The sequence below is a fragment of the Triticum urartu genome, chromosome 3 (genome assembly GCF_003073215.2).
Source record: "Triticum urartu cultivar G1812 chromosome 3, Tu2.1, whole genome shotgun sequence".
NCBI lineage: Eukaryota > Viridiplantae > Streptophyta > Magnoliopsida > Poales > Poaceae > Triticum > Triticum urartu.
In genome coordinates this window covers 518,050,415-518,057,558 of record NC_053024.1, presented here as the reverse complement: position 1 = coordinate 518,057,558, position 7,144 = coordinate 518,050,415, and positions in this window count along the sequence as shown.

Here is a 7,144-nt window from a genome sequence, read left to right as displayed (position 1 = left end):
TGTCATGTGCATGCTTAAAAAGATAATAACCTGGAGTTGTCTGACACAATATTACTATCATTCTCAAGGTCCTAACATGGAAAGATCTCAACATGAAGTTATCCGGTTCCACTCACAGACCAAAAATTGGCCATAAACTAATTTAACGAAATGACCATATATAGCTCATTTTCGTAGCCTCTTAATCGGATTAACGGGTAGAGAGCTAGCGGTTTATTTTAAAACACCACTCATATATATTATCTTATCAGGTTGGATCACAGAATATACTTCATGAAATACTAAAATTGGATGTAATTGTTTTGAATATAATAAATATACTTAGAGGTGGTACATGAATAATATAGATATATAGGTGCTCAATTGTGACATACTCAGAGGATAACGCACTTGATCGGTTAATGGAATCCGATATATGCTTAGCATAGCTGAAGTGATCTCCCTTGACGGTTATTCCATCTGGATAGCAAGATAGGAGCCTACATTAAACGTACGCTGAGATGCCGATTTGGGGGGTCATCATAGGCTGTCTGAGATATCGAGATGATCTGGAACAGAATGTATGAAGTTAACTGCAAATATTAGACATACAGAATAGATAAAGCAGAGGAATGAATAGAAAGACAGTGTTACTAATGAGGGGTCCACCAGAACTGACTCATGGGCGTGAGGCCGATTAGATCCTCTAGGCAATTAACTGGTGGTCTCTCGCTGGTATTGATGGCTCGATGCATGTTATCTCAAATTTACTAGCTATAGAGATGGCTATTCTGATTACTGTTATGTGAGGAGCACAAATGTACGTTCTGATTACATAATTGAGGACTTAGAAGAAATTCAACATGAGCACACAGTATACTAGATTACGTAGTACTCGTACGACACATATATTAGACTAACAACACATCCTCCTGGAAATACATTGAATATTGGCTATCCATTCTTAGAACTCACTGATCCATGAATAAGCTAGTCTCCTCTTCAATTATTGTTGTAGCTTATGTAAGAACGAGATCTCAATATATAATAGAGATATAGATAATAGATATACTCAGATAGAGAGTATATATAATAAGTGCCCACCATGTAAGAAACAAACAAGGCGGGACCCTGTGGACAGACATTGGAGATAAACAGCTAGCTACCACTGACAGAGACGGAAGGACAAAATCAAAGGAGAGAGGGGAACCCGGTGCAAAAGATACCGAGAGCGAAGATGAATGGGAGCCTCGCGGGCATGGTGATAGAGAGTAAGATATTAGACAGGTGACAGGATCGAAAGAGATTGTATGGTCGCCGTGGGACGAGTAATATATGGGAGATATAATTATATAATAGTATCGAAGTCGTCGGCTCCTCGAGAGAGATAGCTGTAGATGACGAGAGAAGAGCTCCTGGACCCTTGGTGGTGCGGGGACGACGGTGGTCCGCGGGGAGAGAGATGACGGTGACGGCAGAGGGGAGGAAGATGGGAGGTGCTAGTGCAGAGGATATATGGCAAGTGGTTCCAGTCGAGCAGCGCGACCATATAAGAGTACAGAGAGGGGTAGAGAGGATTTATGTGGGAGGAGAGAGAGGGTCGAGACCGAAGGAATGCCGCCTAGCCGGGTAGAGAGTAGCAGGTGTGGTACTGGTGGCGAGGAGTGAGAAAGTGCGTGGGATCTGGCGATTGGTGGAGATGGATGGAGTAAGTATATAAGAGGCGAAGGGGTATAGGTAGAGAGAAGAAATTGTTAGTAATATTGTTCAGGATTTCTAATCTGATGATATGGATATAAATAGTATGTTGTAATATTATATAATATATTATTAGATATGGCTAAGGAAACCCACACCCACAACACTCATTGGTTGCGGCCATATATCTAATATATTATATCTGATAGCAAATAGAGCACCCTCCTCTGGTGGCCAATTTATAGATACTTCTTGTGTTGCTCATCAATATCCTCTGTTGGCATGTAATAACCTTTGAGTCTAATTTTATCGTAGATAATATTGGATCTATTTTTTCATGGGTAGAGAAGGTTTTTTCTAATAATCATACAGAGATTTGTTATTATAGCCAAAATATTCATAAGATTTTGTATTATTAACAAAATATACGTCGGGGGAGATGGACGGAGGAGAGAGGATAGATGAGGAGGGGGGAGATGGAAGAGCAGAGAGGGGAAGATAATGGTGCGAGAGGCGTAGTAGAGGGGAGGATGGGATGAGCGGGCCCGTGGATAATATAGTCAGGGGGGATGGGGAGGAGAGGTGGTGGAGTGCGTACAGAGAGAGGAGGGGAAGGAGAGGAGGGAGGAGAGATGCTATAGATATGAGGAGGATGGAGGAGAGAGAGATCGGTGTCTCATAGTGATTCAAAAGATGCACCGCGAGAATTTAAAATATCACATAGATGATTCAAAAAAGTGCCATGAAATCAAATAGGACGAGTAGAGAGATAGATTATTAATACTAGTTATTATCTCAGCATAGTATCTTCCAGTCTTACACTTTGTCATTATTTCGCAATGGAGTTCATCTCTTATGAACTGATCGTCCCTATACAATGAATAGGCGATATAGGCTACGGCTTGAATTCTTCTTGTATGGTGATTAGAGTAGATGATTATTTCATAGGGAGATATAGGGCGTACAATGCTCTCGACTCTTCGAAGGTCATGCCGTACTATGTTCGAAGTGCGTGTTTGATATGGCTCCGATATCTTCCTTATTGCCTCTCTCACCTAGACGAGCCTCAGGCTTGAGGTGGAGCATATCGGACGCATTGAGATATGGACATTTGGGAGATCCAGTAACCTACTAGAGTAAGATTTATTGAGGTGACATTTTGCCAGCACGCGGTCTTAGGATTTGGCTTCGGGTATAACCCATGGTGGTGTAAAATACCGGTCTTCTTTAATTTAGGACGTCTCTTGGCTCCATCTGACACGGCGAACATGGGGCGCCACTCCCTCTCCAGAGCGTAAGCTCGAGTCTCGCTACGAGTCTCCTCGCTTTTTAGTGGTTATGTCTGATAGAGTTACCGGTGTATGGATTCCATCGTATCCAGGTTCATGGCCTCGTTCTGTCACTAGATCAGCACGCTGTGGACACCCGCAGCATCCACCAACACACCTAATAGACCACGCCAGTGGGACGGGAGACGCCATGATCCATAGGGATGGTGCGCCATTCAGTAAGATTTTCTGTAGTCGTAGAGAGAGGGATCGCTTGCGGCCCTGCGCTCTCTCGCTCCTGCTTCCTGGTATACATATCACGATAGTTTGTGCGGCATTGACAGCCATGGGACAGAGCTTACGGCCATGAGGTCTGGTAGAGAAATTAACTCGGCAGCCCTGGTGGGGTTTAAAGCCGTGTTATAGAGAAGGATAGAGAGGATGGTGCCCATGTAAGGTTAAACTCTAGGATAGATTATAGTCGCGAAGCACTGGCAATAAGAGAATTTGGCGAGGGCTAGGGTTGGGGCCGCATTGCTACGCCTGCTCGGAACGTGCCAGGCGGTCTTGTTGTAGGTTACTTCGGGCGCGCTTGACGGTGTCCGAACGTTTAATGGCGGGACTGGAGAACTGCCTGGAGAGGCTGCTTTGTACTTCTGTAGCAAGGGCCGCCTTGTGCTCCTCTGTTCGGAGAGAGCGTTCGGTGTTTCCATTGACCGTAATTTCTCCTCGAGGGCCTGGCATCTTGAGCTTAAGGTATGCGTAGTGCGGTACCACATTGAACTTGGCGAATGCGGTTCGCCCGAGCAGTGCGTGATAGCCACTGTGGAATGGGACTATGTAGAAGATTAACTCCTTGCTTAGGAAATTATCCGGAGATCCGAAGACCACTTCAAGTGTGACTGAGCCTGTACAGTTGGCCTCTACACGTGGTATTATGCCTTTAAAGGTCGTTTTGGTGGGCTTAATCCTTGAGGGATCTATGCCCATTTTCCCACTGTATCCTGGTAAAGCAGGTTCAGGCTGCTGCCTGCTGTCCATAAGGACTCTAGTGAGATGAAATCCGTCAATGATTGGGTCTAGACAATGGCGGAGAATCCGCCATGACGGGTGCTAGTGGGATGGTCCTTCGATCAAAGGTGATCAGGCAGGAGGACCATGGGTTGAACTTTGGGGCGACTGGCTCTACCGCGTATACGTCCCTTAACACGCGCTTCCGCTCCCTCTTGGGGATGTGGGTTGCGTATATCATGTTCACCGTCCGCACTTGTGGGGGAAAACCCTTCTGTCCACTGTTGTTCGGCGGCCGGGGCTCTTCGTCGTCATCACTATGCAGCCCCTTGTTAGTATTTTCAGCATTTAACTTGCTTGCCTGCTTGAACACCCAACAATCCCTGTTGGTGTGGTTGGCCGGCTTTCGGGGGTGCCATGTATCTGGCACAAGCGGTCGAGTATTCGGTCCAAACTGGACGGGCCCCTAGGATTTCTTTTGAATGGCTTTTTCCGCTGACCGGATTTATAGCCTCTGAATCCGGCATTAACTGCCGTATCCTCAGCATTGTCGCCGTTAATGCGGCGCTTCTGCTTGTTGCGACGCGACCTGCCACTACTGTCCCTGGTATCCGAATTACCAGGGTTCTTGGTCATATTGTTGCTACGAGCAAGCCAGCTGTCTTCTCCCGCGCAAAAGCGGGTCATGAGTGTCGTGAGTGCTGCCATAGATTTCGGCTTTTCCTGTCCAAGGTGCCGGGCAAGCCACTCGTCACGGATATTGTGCTTGAAGGCTGCTAGGGCCTCTGCGTCCGGACAGTCGACTATTTGATTTTTCTTTGTTAGGAACCGTGTCCAGAATTGCCTGGCCGATTCCTCTGGCTGCTGAATTACGTGGCTTAGGTCATCGCGTCTGGTGGTCGCACATAAGTGCCCTGGAAATTGTCGAGGAATGCGGCTTCCAGGTCCTCCCAACAACTGATTGATCCTGCTGGCAAGCTGTTAAGCCAATGCCGAGCTGGTCCTTTAAGCTTGAGTGGGAGGTATTTGATGGCGTGGAGAATCATCGCCGCGGGCCATGTGGATATGAAGGAGATAATCCTCGATCCATACCGCAGGATCTGTTGTGCCATCATATGATTCGATGTTTACGGGTTTGAAACCCTCGGGGATTTGATGATCCATTACTTCGTCTGTGAAGCATAGTGGGTGTGCGGCGCCTCTGTACTGGGCTATATCACGACGTAGCTCCAATGAGCTTTGTCTACTGTGTCCGGCCTACCGGATTTGTGTTCCGGTGACGGTCCTTCGAGTCGTGGGCGCCACGCGATCCGTAGATCGATCTTGTTTGCCTTGCCTTGTCCTCCAACATATCTTGCAGGTCTGGGGCTGTGATGTAGTTTAAGTGCTTCCTCCTCTAATCGGGGTAGCAACCTGCGCTTTGGGTAGCTCTTGGAGGGGCGTTCGAGTTTATGCTCTTCGGCCGCAAGGACTTCAGTCCATCTGTCGACTAGCAAATCTTGATCAGCTCTAAGCTGTTGCTGTTTTTTCTTGAGGCTTCTTGCCGTGGCCATAAGCCTGCGTTGAAAACGCTCTTGCTCGACGGGATCCTCTGGCACGACGAATTCGTCGTCGTCGAGGCTTGCCTCGTCTTCGGAGGGAGGCATATAATTATCGTCCTCGACCTCTCTGTCTGCCGCTCTCTCATGAGGGCTGGCTTCTCCATCCTCCTATGCTGAATCTTGCTGGAGGGGGTTTTCTTCGGCACTCTCCGGAGTATTATTATCTCCCGTGCTGGAATCACCGTATTTGCTTTGGCGGGATTTTGAGCGGCGCCGCTGACGCCGGCGCTTAGGCTGTTTCTTGGAGGGGTCATCCTCCGCTGTTCCATCGCCATCTCCTTCTTTTGGGGTGTCCACCATGTATATGTCATATGACGAGGTGGCTTTCCAGGGCCCAATAGGCGCTGGTTCTTCATCGTCTCCTGCATCGGCGTCCATACCGTCGATGTCTTCGAAGTCGAAGTCGAGCATGTCGGTTAAATCGTCGACAGTGGCTACAAAGTGGGTGGTGGGTGGGCTTTGAATTTCTTCATCGTCCGTATCCCAACCTTGCTGACCGTAGTCCGGCCAGGGCTCTCCTGATAAAGAGAGAGACTTTAAGTGTCTTCAGAATATCGCCGAAAGGCGAGTGCTGAAAGATGTCCGCGGCAGTAAACTCCATGATCGGCGCCCAATAGGATTCGATCGGCAGGGGCGCGGAGGGTTCGGAGTCCGGAGAGGAGTCCGGCTCCTTGGAGTCACGAGTCTCGCGGAGTGCGGGGCTGGTGTTCGGCTCGATCGCCGTTGGGATCGCAGCCCCCGAGGCGGCGTCCAACCACCCATCCTCGATCGGCGCAGTTGGCTCTGAATTAAGGGTCGAAGCCGATGCGGGTGCGGCCTCCAGGGCACTGTTCGGCGGCAGAGCTAGATCATGCTCGTCGTGACAGTGCGGCGCGCTCGGCAGTGGCTCGAATCCGTCGAAGATCAAGTCCCCGCGGATGTCAGCCGTGTAGTTTAAACTTCCAAATCTGACCTGACGGCCAGGGGCATAGCTTTCGATCTGCTCCAGATGGCCAAGTGAATTGGCCCGCAGTGCGAAGCCGCCGAAGACGAAGATCTGTCCGGGGAGGAAGGTCTCACCCTGGACTGCATCGCTATTGATGATCGTAGGAGCCATCAAGCCTAACGGCGACGACACAGAGGAACTCTCAATGAAAGCACCAATGTCGGTGTCAAAACCGGCGGATCTCGGGTAGGGGGTCCCGAACTGTGCGTCTAGGCCGGATGGTAACAGGAGGCAAGGGACACGAAGTTTTACCCAGGTTCGGGCCCTCTTGATGGAGGTAAAACCCTACGTCCTGCTTGATTAATATTGATGATATGGGTAGTACAAGAGTAGATCTACCACGAGATCGGAGAGGCTAAACCCTAGAAGCTAGCCTATGGTATGATTGTTGTTCTGTATGTTGTCCTACGGACTAAAACCCTCCGGTTTATATAGACACCGGAGAGGGTTAGGGTTACACAAAGTCGGTTACAATGGTAGGAGATCTACATATCCGTATCGCCAAGCTTGCCTTCCACGCCAAGGAAAGTCCCTTCCGGACACGGGACGAAGTCTTCAATCTTGTATCTTCATAGTCCAGGAGTCCGGCTGATAGGTATTAA